We start from the raw sequence: 17631 nt of genomic DNA, 5'->3' as shown, positions 1-17631 counted from the left end.
AAAATTACAACATAATTCCCATACACACCTCCGACAATGTCTTTCACTTCTGAGACACATGTCAGCATTCACCTTCATCACTCTATATGCCCACCTTCACATGAGATGTCTTCGACTGTAGCTTTGCTCAGTGTACGATCCACAGACAGACCACCTCAACAAACGGGTCCTCCTTCATGACTTCCCTTTCATGGTGGTGTGACCCATCCAAGGTCATGGCGGGCACCCCCTTCAACCCTCCTATGCCCCACACCACCCTCACCATGGGCGTGATACTCGTGGGCTGGGGTGCTTACATAGAGGGCCACACAGCCAAAGGCCTCTGGTCACCCAGAGAAGCAAGGATGCACATCAACATCCTAGAACTATGAGTGATCCAGCACACCTGTCAATCGCTTCTTTGTCTCATCTGCTCTGGACATGTGCAACTCCTCTCAGACAACATGACAGCGGTTGTTTATATAAACAAACAAGGCAGAGCCAGATCTCTGACGCTTTGTCTGGAGGCAATCCACCTGTGGAATTGGTGCCTATGACACGATGTCTCACTTCATGCAACCCATCTACTGGGTACAGACAACAACCTTGCCGACATTCTCAGCTACTCCTTTCATTGCAACCACGAATAGGAACTTCATGACCTCACTCTTTGCTCCGTCTTCTGCCAGTGGGGCACACCACATTGGGACCTTTTCACAATAGCTACCAACCACAAGCTTCCTCTCTTCTTCCTAGTAGGTACTCTCAGGCAGGTACTCTCAAGGGGATGCTTTTCTCCTCCCTTGGACACCATGACTATGTTATGCCTTCCCACCCATACTGCTCCTCCCACAAGTGCTCTGCAAAGTGAGACACGACCAAGCAGTCCTCATCCTCATAGCTCTCTTCTGGCCATGCCAGTATTGGTTCACCGATCTTCTTCACCTATCAACTTGCCCTCCAATCCATCTCCACCCTCTCCCAAATTTTCTCAGTCAACAACACAGCCAGATTTGTCACCACAACCTAAACCTTCACCTCATGGCCTGGTATTTGGATGGGGCTCGTGTGTCAACAATGTGTGCTCCATGCCTGTGCGAGACATAGCCGACACCCGGCTACCAGGGCATGCTGCCAAGCCAAATGAAGATGCTTCATGGAATGGGCATCCTGCCACCATCACTTTCTAGACACCATGTCCATACCAACCATCCTTGACAATCAGCTCAACCTTCACCCTTCAGGCCTTGCCCACTCCTCTATTCAGGTTTACCTGGCAGCGCTTAGCGCCTTTCTCCTGCCTCTAGATGGATTCTCTGCCTTCAGCCACCCAACCACTGTTTGATTTCTCAACATCTTCCCTTCGGGCCAGAAACCTATTCCTCCTTAGGACCGTAACCTCATCCTTTCAGCCCTCACTAGACCACCCTTTGAGACCCTGGCCACTTGCTCCCTCACCCACCTCTCCACGAAGATGATCTTTTTAGTGGTCATCATCTCTGCTCGATGAGTCAGCGAACTGGAAGCTATGAGCAGTGGTGGAGAGACTACGGTAAGGAAGTAACACTCTGTGATGCAGCAGGACATCCATTTAGAGAGGCATTAGGAGGAGAGGGCGTGGCCTTGGCACTGTTCCACTGTAGTGAGAAAGAGTCTGGGTGAGGCTTGAAAAGCACAGTTGTGTTGAAGAAAGGTCAGTGCACGACAGACGTCGAGGAATGTAATGTATGCTCCCTGGAGGAGATATGTGGGTTAGGGTAAAAGGTTGGGAGGTGAATGATGTGATTTGAGGTGGAATGATGAGGCAAACTTGGGGAGAAACTTGGGATGGAGTTGTAGGGAGACTCCTTGTCCTTGTGGAACACAGTAAATGGTGGGTCCACCAAACTCCACGAAGGTGCAAACTAACACGTCCACCCTCCTTGCAGACCTCCCGTGGCAAGACATTTGTAAAGCTGCAGCATGGTCCTCCATCCACACATTCACCACTCACTATGCCATAACCCAGTCAGCAGCAGCAGATGTGGCAGCCAACCGTGCAGTCCTACAAACTCTCACTTCTACTGATCCCTCACTCCCACCTCCACACTGAATGCTACTCGCTACGCTACCCACGTATGGAATTCACATAGGGACCAGCACTTGAAGAAGAAATAGAGGTTACTGACTGTAACTGAGGGTTCTTTGAGATGTGTGGTCCCTGTCTGGATTTCAGTCCCATCCACTATTCCTTCTGCTATGGGCTCTGTACCTGTCAGTAAGAGGGAACTGAAGGGACATTGACCCATGTGGTCTCATAAGACTTCGGATGCACCACGTGGACAATGCACAACGCACACGTGGGTCAACGAAGACTACTTCAAACAGTTCTGGCTCTGGCACATGCGCACCCAACCAGATAGGGACCCCACCTCTCGAAGAACTCTGTTACAGTAAGTAACCTTCATTTTTTGGTTGCACCCCTCCCTAAAGGCTGTAGAGAGCATATTATCAATTAGTCTTTTTGGCACAAATATTCATATGTGGCTCCTTTATTTAGGGTACTTCAAGTTTTTCCAAACTTTACGACAGTGGTGACCTGATTTTCAAAGGTCCTGGGCCCCCATTGGCTGAAGTCAATAGCAGTCGTGTGTGCTCAACATGTCTGAAAATCAGGCCATAGCTCTTTAATATTGGGCATCCAAAGTTAGAGGCCACTCTTAAATATTTGTCCCTTCAGCACCATATTCTTTGATCTACTATTTGCCAGGTAAGCAGGTGCACTCATGCAAAGTGGGCTTAAATTGGTAAGAGACAGCTGGTGGAGAATTCTCCTGGTGCAGGGAAACTTTCCACCAGCTAAAAGTGGCTCTGCTACTTCTGGTATCAGCCAACCTCACAAACCTCTGCCTAAGGGGAAGGATGGGTATGTGTGGGGAAGAGATAGGGTGGAGCAGAGCCCCACTATACCTGATCCTCCATTGGTGTGCTGTATAAGTGCCCTGGCACAGGGGGCTGGGATCTTTGCAGCTCCCTTTTTCCACTCCGTTTGGGTGCAGCTTGAACAGAGTGAAGTATCAGGGCCATAGTATTTAATCCATGCTTGGAATCAAGGGTACTCTGCCAATACCGCATAGCCTACATTTGCTTTTTTAGTGTCAAATGGCTTCTAAAAAATACTTGCTCTTGCAGAGCTCTTAAGTTCTTGCAGCACGTGGTCTTTCAGAAGGTGTGCCTGTGACTCAAACTGTCTGCTTCCTACAAACAGGTGGCTTCCGATGCCTTGGAATTGCTGAAAAAGATGCAGCATTGGGACTGTGTGGAGAAGAATATTTCTTTAATAAAGAAATGCAGGAATGCCAGGCTTGTTTAGAGTGTGAAGACGGAATGATAGCTTTCCCCTGCTCCACAGTTACTGACACTGTTTGTTCAGCAGCCAATGAGGACAAGCTTTCTGAATCGTGGGCTGCAAACATTATTTTACCCTCAGCAAAGTCTGACACCTTTCAGGTCTACCCTGGTTTAAACTTGAAGATAAAGGGAAAGCTTCACTGTGAAATTGTATCTGTTGAAGATAACAGCCTGGTGTTCAGGCAGTATGGTTTGATGTGGACCGACCTCAATTTTGCTGTAAAGCATAACTGCAGAAACTTTCTCCAGCTGTCCTTGAAATTAAATAACACTGAGGAAGGCTGTGAACTGGGTGGTGTTCGTATCGAACAACCAGAAGGAAAATATTTTCAGAGCACCAGTTTAAGCAGCGCAGTGGAGGTGGAACCAAGCCAAACTCTCTCTGTGTTTCTGAAAAGTCCAAATCAGTTCTGCAACCAAAGCAAAGACTTAAATATTTATGACCTTAATACTCCACTCAGTTTGTTTTGGTTGTCACATGATACGGGTGCAGTGGCTCTGAGTGCACAGATATCAACTGCAATGCACTACCAAACTAACTATCGACCTACTTTTAAAGTCATTTCTGTTTCCGACCCTTATATGCTAAGTTTATCTCATGATGGCAGAGCTATAAAGTTCACTGAAACAGGTGTCATAAAATTTGTTTTTCACCAAGCACTGTATGCTATGGGCCATACATGTGTTCGTGAAGGCTTTTCCTTGGTCTCTTATGTCAGTAGGAATGGTACTAACAGAGAATTAATGAACATATATAAATCTGGTGTAAATTACAGAGACACATCAATATCTGCCTCGGGGGCCACAAAAATCAACAGTGGAGATCTGCTTACCTTTGAGATCCTTTCTCCAGCTCAATGTAATGTTCGATATTTTGGAGACAGCTCTGGAATTAGTATGTTTAGTCTCATCTGGATCCCATCTGGAGTTTCCACTGCCATCTCAGCCACAGTCTCTGTTACAGGACTGCCTACAGGAGCTGTCAGAAACAAAATACTGGATTTCACCCCAGTCTCCGCCAGTGAGAAACAGATACAGCTTGTTTCTTCTGGAAAACTTGCTCAGAAGTACTTCAGATTTACTGAGAGGGGAGTTGCCAACATTGCTTTTAATTTAAAGCTGATTCATTCATGTAATGTACTTAAAATGACTCTAAATCATTTGATCAGTGACCAGATGCAGCCTACAGCAATTGGTCAGCAAATTGGAGGTCAGATGCCTGAGGGAAGTACATGGACCAGTGTGTCCCTCCGCTCTTCTTTCGAAGTGCATAATGGCACATTGATATCCATTTCTCTTGACTGTGTGCGTGGAAGAATCAATCAGATCGCTCATGAACATGGCACCAGCATATCTATCTTATGGATTTCATTTTAGTTAATTTAGAGTGAAGTAAGCATGAATGGACAGTTTGCAATGGATTTTGATTTTTGCCATAATACTACAGATATTCCGCATCCTAGATTGTGTGAACTTTTTTATTCTTAACAGTAGGACCATTATAAAATAATCTTTGTTAGATCATCATCCTCTAAACAAAAATAATGTTTCTGCTTTTCCCAAGAGATTATGATCTGAGATGTTAACAGAGTCGGGAGTCCAATTCAGGCTCTCCTTCTTACAAAGCATTCTCTTAAATAAATCAGATTTTGCAGGACCTACAAAAATAAGGGTAAGAGGAGATAAACAGAATAAAATGATACTTAAAGTACTGAAATTGGAAACAGCAAAGAAATCCAAAGGCCTGTTTTCAAATGCCATTATCCTTTGCTGCAGCTGGGTAATGCCAGGACTACATTTACTTGGTTTAGGCATGACAAACTGTTATCTTGTCAGGCTTTTACATAGTGACGTTGCCCCTCTGTAGACAGGGAGAAAGTGTGCTTCAGACTAAAGGCAAAAGAAGGGTAACAGCTTTAGCACTCATGCTTAGAATGTAAGAAAGAGAGTTGGTCAACAAATAGGATATAATTTTCACCAAAAAAAGGAAAGGAATGACAATTTTAGTTTATTTAGAATTGAAAAAAATGGTTTTAAGTGGGTTTTTTTTGGGGGTGGGGATGGGTGTTTCCTTCCACTTTCCCTCACTTTTGTAAAAAAAAATTTTTCACTGAAAAAATGTGTGTGGAGGGGAACAAAAAAGTGTAAGGAAGCAGGGGAAACACTCCTCCACTCCCAAACTAACTTCTTCAAACAAACTTCTTCTTCTTCTAACTTCTAGTTCTTCTTTTTCTTCTTCAAACAAACGGAAAAGTCAGGAAGTTTAATTCCTATCAGACTATCCATCTTGCCCAGAAAAGCAAACCATTAAAATAATTCTTAAATGGTTTAATGTGTTTAAAGGAAAGCAGATTGCAACAAGCTGTCAGTGTTTGCCTAAAATACCCCATCCTGTTAACAGGTGTTGATTTTAGTGCAAAAAAAATTGATTGGGTTCTGCTGCCTCTCTGAGAGAGGTGGCTTGTTACCTCACAAGGATATATGGAAGGTACAAGGGGCTCGTTAGAGCACTACTCTGGGCTGAGTAGTCCTGAGCAGCCAAATTTGGAGAAGGCTTGAGCTAAGTTTTATGTTATTGCTGATTTCTTTGTTAATAAAGCAAAACCCTGGGAAGCAGCTGAGCCTTTGATTCAGCATAGTATGTGGATTTTCTTTTACAGCCAGTTAGGAAAGGCACCTGCTCCCACAGATATAAAGGCCTTATTTTTCCTCCAATGTTTTCCTGTCTGAAGTTATATTGTGGACTGGAGGCCATGTTCTGCATTCACATTCTGCAGATTTATACTGATGTAACTACAAGTTAGTAGAGTCACTCCAAATTTAAACATGTATAATTGAGATCAGAGTTTGACCTTGTGTCTCAAGAGTAAAATACAGGAATTATCATAATATAATCAACAATGACATGGTGACATTTGCATAGACACAGTCCAGCTCAGTTTGCCTATGCTATACCTGGATGGAAATACAATATTTATGAAATTGCTTGTGTCTCCTATTTATGAATGTAGTCAGTGAAACTTTTACAACACAGAGCCTGTACATGCTGTAATTGCTTACTTTTTATGGGTGTTATGCATTGTTTAGTAATGGCATGAGGCAGGTACCAGGGAGTATTATAAATATTAAGGCTAAGAAAAAGCTTTCAGAGTAGAAGTGTTTCACTACACTGTGGTCCTGATTGTGCACTCCTAGCACACCCAAAACTTTCATTAATGCCAGAGGGAGTTTTGGATACACTGTGGCAGGAATGCAAAGTCTGGCTCCTAAGTGTTGAAACTAAACATCACCAATACTGCGTCTATTTAATGTTGTCTCACAGGGTGCAGGCAGAGTAGGACAAATCACTTTCTCTCCAAATAATTCTATAACTAAATCATAATATAGCCTTAACAATAATTTACAGAACACTTAACTTTCAAGTGGGTAGTAGCACTTGTTTCCTTGCCTTCCCCACTAAAAATACCCTGCATCTATATTTCAGTTCAGATTCTGCCCTTGGTTGCACCAACATACAGTTGGAGTAACTGTGTGGGAATCACTCTGGATTTACAACAGTCTAACTAAGAGCAGAATATGGGACTTCATATTTTTATATGTGCCTTGAAACCAGTACCATGTACTATATAACAGGACAACTAACAGTGCACTGTAATCTTAGACCAAATATAATTCCAAAGGAAGTGGGCATAGGGAAAATGAATGTTAATGTTCTGGTACTCATAATGTAACTAAGTTGCATATTTTCCCTATAATTGGTTTATTTTATCCACTTCTGTTGACAATTCTTGAACTCCTTTAGTCAAATTAATGTAATATTAACACTTTCTAATAGTAGAATATTGTACATTGGATACTTCAAATGCAAAATCCATTTATAAACAATATTTTGCTCTAGTACCATGGACATGAGCATAGTATGGATACCTCTCCTGTCTTTGATCACATAGGGTGGTACTTTCTTTAGGAGTAGTCCCAATGCAGATCATCACAAAATAAGGTACTGCACAATATTAACAAGGGTGGCAGAATCTGGCCCATACAGTTAGAGATGGAGAAACAGAACCAATTATAATGCAAATATGCAGTCCTATATGTTACTCCATTACAATATATGTATAACATGCAACATTCATTGTAGTAAACTTGTCATTACAGAAGGGAAATACTTCAGGTTTTCTAATGCTGCTTGTATAAAGGAAAAACAATTTGGTTTATAACAGACTGCCATTTCTGTGTAACAACACTCTGCTTCAACCTGTGTTTTAAACATTTTGCAACTGTAAAAAAATGTATCTGAATATATTTTGTTACTTTTACAAAGTTTTTATATTTCTATAGTGTCAAAACTGGGGGGATATCTTAAGTATATTTTAATTTAATATTGTGTTTTTATGCTTTCTGCTGATGTTTATGCAGAATACAGTACATTGTGAAAACTACATTAGTTTATGGGGTTTTTTATTATCAGGTATCATGTTTACAAATATTACCTTGATTTAAAAATATTGTTTGTATTATAATAATATGTCTTAAGAAAATGTAACAGAAATAAAACAGTCTGACTTGAATGTTACTTAATGTCTGTTATAATGATTCGGTGAAATCCTGGTCCCACTGAAGTCAATGGGCATTTTACCATTGTCTCATCATTATTTGCCTGTGATGTTTAAATTCTGTTGGGCCTATATTTCTATTGGACATCAGAGTTTTGGGTTTTTTTGCACTCTTGCAAATTTAGCTATCTGAATACTTAAAAACTTGTAATTGATGTTATCAAGCTGATAAAAATGCTTTTAATAAATTGCAGTTTTTTTATTTTAATCATTGTTACCACAATATTTTTTCAGAGAAGAAATACGAGTATTTATCTGGATTTGTAAGAAGAAATAGTTGGGGTCTTGATCCTGCAAGGTGCTGAATACTCTGGCACAGACCCAGTAAGGCACCTACTCATGTGCTTAACTTTAAGCTAGTGACCAGTGCCAATGAAGTCCATAGATATGGGATCCCCAAAAGGACTTCAATTTTGCAAAGCTGAACATTGCAGTGCCTGAGTTCTAGGCTCTTAGAAAAATCGCAGGAACAACATTGTGATCCACAAAACTTGTTAGGTGCCTAGGCTCCCTGTACAATGAATGGGGAGAGAGAGAGACCTCAGAATGTGACCCACAAAAGCCAGTGTGCTAGGCAGGGAGCCACCTAAGCCAGCCAATAGGAGATGCTGAGGAGGGGGCTGTGTGCTAAGCCTTGCCCTCTCTCAGATAGGCACCACCCTGCAGCTTGGATTTAGGTGCCTAACTCTGCTTAGCCATTTGTGAGCAGGAACACGCACTGCCTGCAGTAGGCAATTAAACCACTTCTTAAGGGAAGGAGTTAGGTACCCACCTCACTCAACACCAAAAGGGGGCGAGCAGTTTGTTGCCCATCTTATAACTTTTAGTCCAGTGGTTAGAGCAGTCGTCTGGGATGTGGGATTCAATTCCCCACTCTCTGCTAGTGTGGGAGAAAGGATTTGAACAGGAGTCTCCCATCTCCCAGGTGAGTACTCTAACCAGTGAGGTATGGGGTCTCCTTCAGTGAGGAATGACGAGGCGGATTGCCTCAGCAGGTCGTTTCTACCCCGCCATGACTGGTTGTTGCACCCAAAGGTGGTGGCTATGATTTTCTAGAAGTGGGGCATTCCCCAACTGGACCTATTTGTGTCAGCCTGGAACACGAAGTGTCCGAGGTTCTGCTCACTCCGTGGTGGCGAGACTGGGTCAATTTCCGATGCGTTCCTCATGGACTGGATGGGGACCCTCACGTATATGCTTCTGCCCATTCCGCTCCTACCCAAGGTCCTGCTGAAAATAAAGAGGGACAGCGCAAACGTTATACTCATCGCTCTGGCCTGGCCAAGACAGCACTGGTTCAGCATGCTGCTGGACCTTTTGATCACCCCACACCTGGAGGTCCCAAGGCAGCATGACCTTCTGTCCCAGGACCACGGTCGCCTGTTGCACCCGGACCTGGATTCCCTGCACCTCACAGCCTGGAGGCTCTGTGGCTGACGGAGGGAGAGAGAGCCTACTCGGTGCAGGTCCAGCAAGTCCTGCTTGGCAGCAGGAAGCCTTCTACACAGGTTGTGTATCGGGCTAAGTGGAGGTGGTTTGCTTGTTGGGCGAAGTCCCAGGGTATTCCACCCAGCCTCTCACCTATACAGGCGATCCTGGAGTACCTGCTCCAGCTAAAATTCCAGAGTCTGGCGCTGGCCTCGTTGAAGGTTCACCTGGCAGCCATTTCGGCCTTCGATCCGCTGCTATAGGGGAGATCCCTGTTCTCCCATCCCATGTCGGTCAGGTTCCTCAAGGGGGTGGAGAGGCTGTATCCTCAGGTCTGTGACCCGGTGCCTCCCTGGGATCTCAACCTGGTCCTCTCAAGACTCACGGGGGCCCCCCTTTGAACCCATGACTTCATGTCCTCTGCTCATCCTTTCATGGAAGGTAGGCTTCCTGGTGGCCATTACCTCAGCCTGGAGGGTCTCGAGATTAGGGCCTTGACCTCGGAGCCCCCTTATACAGTATTCTACAAGGACAAGGTCCAGCTGAGGCTGCATCCGGCCTTCCTACCCAAAGTGGTTTCCCAATTTCATTGTAATCAAAACATTTTTCTCCCTGTGCTTTTTCCCAAACCTCACAGTTCAGAGGAGGAGAGGAGATGGCTTTCACTGGATGTGAGATGAGCCCTGGCCTTCTACATTGAGCGTACAAAGCCGTTCCGGAAATCGAAGCAGCTCTTCATCGCAGTGGCCGACCGGATGAAAGGCTCACCTGTCTCCACCCAGCGCATCTCCTTGTGGATTACATCATGCATCAAGTTCTGCTATGAGCAGGCGAGGGTGCTGCTTCCGGGAACCATCACAGCGCACTCAACCAGAGCTCAAGCCTCCTCTACAGCATTCCTGGAGAGAGTGCCCCTGCAGGACATCTGCAAAGCTGCCACCTGGTCGTCGGTGCATACCTTCACGTCCCACTACGCCATCGTCCAGCAGGTGAAAGAGGACGCGGGATTCAGTAGAGCGGTGCTGAGGGCAGCTCATCGGTAACTCCTACCCACCTCCAAAGGTATTGCTTTTTAGTCACCTATAGTGGAATGGACATGAGCAAGCACTTGAAGAAGAAAACAAGGTTACTTTCCAGTAACTGTTGTTCTTCGAGATGTGTTGCTCATGCCCATTCCACAACCCACCCCACATCCCCACTGCCGGAGTTGGCAGAAAGAAGGGACTGAGGGGGCGTAGGGCTGGCAGCGCCTCATATACCGCGGCATGTGTGTGGGGCTCCAGGGGGCGCTGGAGCTGGTCCTATGGGATCTGCTAAGGGGAAAAAAATTCTGGGTAACCATGCATGGAGGCGTGCACACACCTATAGTGGAATGGACATGAGCAACACATCTCAAAGAACATCAGTTCCTGGTAAGTAACCTTGTTTTTTTCAGTTTGCTAGCAATTGTGAAAAATTGGGAAAAAAATGTTTTAAGTCAAACAAAACACTTCATTGGACCTGAACTAAAATGTTTCTATTTCAAGCATTTTTAACATTTTAAATTTTTAAAGTAAAATTAAAGGAAATTTCAAAATGAAGAGCCATTTTGAATCTAAATATTTCAAAAACAAAATATTTTGATTTTTTTTTTAAAACTTTTTTTAGGTTTTTTTTTTTTGTCTGACCCAAACAGCCTGGCAAAATTGACATGAATTGACACTTTGGTGTTGCCAAATCTGCATTTTTCACTTGGGGGCGGTTTGAGTCAAAAATCTATGCCCAACTCTGTCTGGACTCTGTGTGTGCGTTTAGAGCAGTTTGTTGCGATTTGTTTTCACTTGCTTGTTTCATTGTTTTAAACCATCAGTCAAAGCCTGTTAAGGATTCCCTAAAATATATAGGAACTTTAATCTAATTACTTCAAAGCAAATGTGATCTATTGAGTGAGTTAGCCTGGTAATCACATGATTGTACCCTCGGTGGTAAAGAATAAAAGAGTCTTCTGAGAATATTAATAGATTAAAAGCAGGTGGCCTCAGAGTGCTGCAGATGCTTTATATCAAACCCAAATAAAAGCCTTCATATACTACTTGGAAGGCCAAAAGAGTAGAGAGATTTATTAAGCACTGTAAAATATTTTGTTTGTGCAAGGTGAAGTAATTTTTTTGGTGTTATTAGTAAAGGAGAATAAAGGCCTTATGCCAAATTGATGAAGGCACCTTAAGCAATATATCTTATTGCTGTGCTTGAAAGAACTCTGTACTTCAAGGACAACATTTCATACGCACATCTAGATTTACTGAAACTGTTGCTTCAAATTACTAGCACATCAATGAATTAATACATTCATGTAATTAGCTGGGGGAAAAAATTAAATAATTGTCATACATTAAATGGACTTCGTAGAAACCCAGTAGAGATTCTAAACTTAAGATATAATGTTTACTGCTTTGTAATGTACTGTACTTCTGCAAAGCTATTTGTAAACTGCTATGTTTCTATCCATAGATTTTCCCCACACACTTCTTATTTTTTGGCTTTTCAAGTACAATCTTTTCTCCTAAGGTTGTGATAATGCTGTATGGTTGTTCTGAAGGCTGTACACAGCAGAAGTGCCTAGATTTATTCCTTTGCAAACTTGAGCCAATGATGCTGAAAGCCTTACAGTTTGGACTGAGGTACAGTAGAATCTCAGTGCTACAACCATCTCGGGAATGGAGGTTGTTCATAATTCTGAAATGTTCGTAACTGAACAAAACGTTATGGTGGTTCTTTCAAAAGTTTACAACTGAACGTTGACTTAGTACAGCTTTGAAACTTTGCTATGCAGAAAAAAAATGCTGCTTTCCCTTTATTTTTTTAATAATTTATATTTAACATTTAAATAACATGTACATTTACATTTTACAGTACTGTACTGTGGGGGTTTTTGAGGTTTTTTTCGGTCTCTGCTGCTGCCTGTTTACGTACTTCCGGTTTCAAATGAGTGAAGTGGTTGACCTGTCAGTTCATAACTCTGAGGTTCTACTGTACACATGAATGTTGGTGTCTCTGCTGACCATAAGAAGAAGTGAGCTTCTGTTTCTGCATGACTGGTTCTTGATGTTGCCAGCCACTATAATGAGGGGGGAAATGTGAGAAGATGCTACTCTGGTATATCTGGAGTTTCTAGCTGCAAAAGCTGAACTAAAACAGGTATGTGTCACCTTCACTTGTCTCAAGTGTATTTCAACCAAGGTTCTCCATCTTACATATCATACAAAAGTACCTGAAGATATGGCTTACAGAGAGAGGCAGTCATCTTGTTGGTGTAAAAGCATAAGGCTCATTACAACTCCAATCTGCCCACAATTCTATTCTTATTTCCTCTTATCTCTCTTCCTGTTATCTCTGTCACTCATTCCATGCAGTCATTTCTAAATATTTTAGTTTTCTGTTGCTGCCCATCATTGTAATATATAAGCTCCTTCCTTATAAAAACAGGTTGAAACCACAACCTATTAGTCTACATGGTGCCTCTGGCTCTTCTTTCTTTTTGGGATCTAGGAACCTTGCTAGGGTAATTTTGTTTGGTTGATCTTGTTAGTTTTGGGCCTTTTTTTTTTCCATTTTTGTTTTTGGATGGAGGAGTAGTTGGTGTCAGTGCTGAGCCATTCTTATGTGGAAGAGACATATCAGAGGAATGGTCTAACTGCTTCCTTTGTCTACTTCCATTCAGATTCAGAATTTTTTTTCACTCTCTGTCCTGTGCATGGAACAACCTCTCTTCTTTGTATTCAGCACCACTAATTTGTCCTTCAAACCCCATTTATTTTACTTAGCCTTTCAATAAATGGAAGAAAAGGGAAGTTGATAGTAATGAATATAAATCAGAACTTAGGAATTGTAGAAAACTGATAAGGGAAGCCAAGGGACATAAGGCGAAATCTCTGGCCAGCTGTGTTAAGGACAATAAGCAGGGTTTTAAAAAAATATATATATTAGGAAAAAAAGAATCCTGACAATGGTATTGGTTTATTAATAGATGGAAACAGTAGAATTATCAATAATAATGCAGAAAAGACAGACGTGTTCAATAAATATTTCTGGTCTGTATCTGGGGAAAAAGAGATAATATAGGCTCATCATATGGTGATAACACTTTTTCTATTCCATTAGTAGCTGTGGAGGATGAAACAAAAGCTACTAAAGTTTGCATTTTTAAAACAGCGGTTCCAGGTAACTTGCTACCCAAAAGTTTTAAAGAGCTGGCTGAGGAGCTTTAATATTTTTCAATAAGTCTTGGAGCCCTGGGAAAGTTCCAGAAGACTGGAAGAAAGCTAATGCTGTGCCAATTAACGAGAGGATCCAGATAATTATAGGCCAGATAATGATATCTCAGGCAAGATAATGAAGTAGCTGATATGGGACTCAATTAATAAAGAATTAAAGGAAGGTAATGTAATTAATACAATCAACCTGAGTTTATGGAAAATAGATCCTGTCAAACTAACTTGATATCTTTTTTGATGAGATTATAAGTTTGTTTGATTAAAGGTAATAATGTTGATGTAATATACTTAAACTTCCATAAGGCATTTAACTTGGTATCATATGTCATCTTGGTTAAAAAACTAGAATGAAATAAAATTAGCATGGCACACATTAAATGGATTAAAAACTGGCTAACTGATAGGTCTCAAAATGTAAATGTAAATGGGGAATCATCATCAAGTGGGTCTGTTTCCTGTGAGGTCCATAGGGATCAATTCTTGGCCCTATGCTATTTAACATTTTTATGAATGTATTCTGGAAAAAATTTTAAAATCATCACTGATAATGTTTGCAGATGACACAAAAATTGGGGGTGTGGTAAATAATGAAAAGAACAGGTCAATGATTGAGAGCAACCTTGATCACGTGGGCACAAGTAAAGAGTATGTGTTTTAATATAGCTAAATGTAAATGTGCACATCTATGAACAAAGAATGTAGATCATACTTACAGAAGGAAGGACTCTATCCTGGGAAGCAGTGACTCTGAAAAAGATTTTGGGGTCAGCTGAACATGAGCTCCCATTTTGATGCTATGGCCAAAAGAGCTAATGCGATCCTGAAATGCATAAACAGAGGAATCTTAAGTAGGAGAACAGAGGTAATTTTATTTCTGCATTTGGACTGGACCACTGCTTAAATACTGTGTCCAGTTCTGGTGCCCACAATTCAAGAAGGAGATTGAGAAACTAGAGAATGTTGAGTATAGCTATGGGAATGATTAAAGGGTTATAAAACCTGCCTTATAGTGATAGACTTAGATTAAGCTGTTTATTTAACTTAACAGTGAGAAGGTTAAGGGGTGACTTGATTACAGTCTGTAAGTATCTACACGGGGAACAAATATTAACAATGGCCTTTTCATTCTAGCAGAGCATGATCCAATGGCTGGAAGTTTAAGCAAAATTCGGATTGGAAATAACATGTAAAGTTTTAACCATGAGAGTAATTAACCATTGGAACAATTTACCCAGGATTGTGGTGGATTCTCAATCACTGACAATTTTTAAATCAAGATTGGATGTTTCTCTAACAGATATTCTCTAGGAATGATTGTGGGGAAGTTCTATGGCCTGGGCTGTGCCGGAGCGCAGATGACTACTAATCCCAATGGTCCTTTCTGGCCTTGGAATCGTTGAATATGAATCTGTGAACATGGATCCCATCTACAATACTGCTTGCTCTCATTTTTGCCTTCAACTTTTTCTCCTAGCAATTGTGTTTGTCAGCGTTTTAGGCCCTGTCTATACTACCACTTATGCCGGCAAAATTTACATCGCTCAGGGTTATGAAAAAACACACCCCTGAGTGACATAAGTTTCACCGGCATAAGTGGCTGAATGCACAGCTCTGTGTTGCAGGGAGAGCTATGCCTGCCAACATAGCTACCGCTGCTCACTGAGGTGGTTTTATTATGTCAACGAGAGAGCTCTCTCCCATTGGCGTAGAACAGCCTACAGTGCAAATGATTTTACAGTGGCGCAGCTGCATCGGTACAGCTGTGCCACTGTAAGCTCGCTAGTGTAGACATGGTCTTAGGTTGTAAGCTTTTCTCTTTAATAGGTGCGTACAAATCACAATGCGCACGTAGGGCTAGATCCCCAAAGGGACTTAGGTGTGGCAATGCCCAGCATTGCCATGCCTGAATTTTAGGCACCTTGGTATCCAGTGGAATTCACAGCCCTGAGTATATGTCCAGACTTCCTGTCCAGTGCATGGGGAGAGTTAGGTGCCTAAGAATGGGATCCACATGTATCACACTGAGGGAGCCGCCTAAGCTAGCCGATAGGAAATGCCAAGGAGATGTTTGTGGCGTAAGCCCTGCCCCTCAAAAGACTTAGGCTTCTAAATCTGGCTCTAAAGGAGGCACCTATCTCTACTTGGGATAGGTGCCTAAGCGGTTTTTTGCCAGAAGCGCGTGAGTGTGGGAGGTGGACACTACTCTGGGATATTCTGGGGTGGGTCTCTCTCAGTCTCTCCTCTTGAAGCTGTTCCAATGGTCCAGTGGCTATGGTGCTCTGATGAGAGTTGGGAAATCCCCATTCTACATCAGGCAGAGGAGGGAATTGAAGCCAGGTCTCCCACATCCTGGGTGAGCGCCGTCATCGCTGGGCTAATGGGTAGAAGGGACACCCCCTCCCATTCCCTGGCTGCTTTGTGTGGGTTTAGGCGTGTTCTAAACATGCCTGCTGGATCAGCCCCTACGGGCAAGGTGGACGGGCATGCCTAGTTTGAGCGTCCTGTTTAGGCATGAAATAGGCAACCAGGCGGACAGATTGAGGTGGCTGTGCGAGCACTCACAAGCAGAAACATAGGTACCTCCAGGGTTAGGTAGCACCTAAGCAGGGGATTTGAGGAACTTAGTGGTGCCTGTATGTTGGACATAGACATCTAAAGTGTCTGAGTCCTTTTGTGGATCGTGGTATACTACCTTCCTTTTAGTTCCTGTGCACCTTCACTGTGGTTACTATGCTGCGCACCACAAACATTCAGAGCTTTGTGACCACACAACTTCAGAGCCCCCATATTCCCAGCCCTCTGTGGGCCCAGGAACATTAAAGGGGGTCTTTCTGTTGACTTCAACGGACACTGCATCAGAATTAACGTGCAAAACTCCCACTGACTTCAATATTAAACATTTTGGGGGGTAGGGGGTGGTGTTGGCAGAATACATAACAGTCCAAAATGAAACAGAGAAAAATGCAATGCAAAGCATCATAGAAGATTATTCACCAGTTTCATGTGACTATTTCTAAGCATACTAATACTTTACATTAATCAGATCTTCCTATTACAGTAAGTCCTACAGATCCAGATGCCCTAATATCTTACGCAATAGTCGTGGAGAAGCTGTGGCCACTGTTTTAGTCCATAAATTGGAGTGGTGGTTCCAGGGAGCTGCGTTGTACTCCCACACACTGGCCTTGTTTGAGATGGGATTTTCATTTTCTCAGCCCTTCCCTTCTCCCTTCACTCTTTAGTCTTAAACATCCAAGTTGCTGACAAAAGTCTATGGATATGATACAATCATTTTCTCATCAGTGGAACTGATCGGCATATATTGCTTATATTTCAGGGACTGTTTTTGTATTTTCTCCCTTCTCTCCCAGTCTTTGCTCTTTTGTGCAAAGCAATATTGTTGAGGTATTAGTACCCCGCAAGCCTTTTAGACAGCAGAGTGTGTGTGTGTTGTTCCAAGGGAAAAAGGTAAGAACTTTTCTCCTTTGATTTCTAAATCCCCTTAGCAGTCCAAGTCCCTCTGAACTGTGCAGAAAAGAGCTGCCTTCCTCCAGCCTTCCTGGGAGTTAATCTCCAGAGATCCAGAACACAAAACAGGGCCTACTCGTTCTGATGCAATTTGTCCCCTTCCCACAGCTGCCTTTCAGATTCAGGTAAAGGCCATAAATTTCTGTATAACATCAGGGGGCAAATGATGAAATATGTATTAATATTCCTAACCTTTTAGTTAAGTTCAAGGTAGTTTCAATAGTTATAAACGCATTTTTAGCTGTTTTAATTCTGATTATATGAAGAACATTCATCATGATGCATATCCTACCTGAACAATCAGGAATACAAATTGTTATCCCTGGTTAGATATTTAACTCTTGATTCAGGATGTAGCCAAAGTGTAAATTCCTGGCCCCCAAGTGCCTTTTATAAAAAACTAGTTACAGTGGGCTCCATTATAAAGATGCCTCTTC

The sequence above is a fragment of the Emydura macquarii genome, unplaced genomic scaffold (genome assembly GCF_026122565.2).
Source record: "Emydura macquarii macquarii isolate MOO-44397 ecotype Brisbane River unplaced genomic scaffold, CSIRO-AGI_Emac_v2 contig_2422, whole genome shotgun sequence".
Classification (NCBI taxonomy): domain Eukaryota; kingdom Metazoa; phylum Chordata; order Testudines; family Chelidae; genus Emydura; species Emydura macquarii.
Note: the sequence above shows the minus strand (reverse complement) of the source record.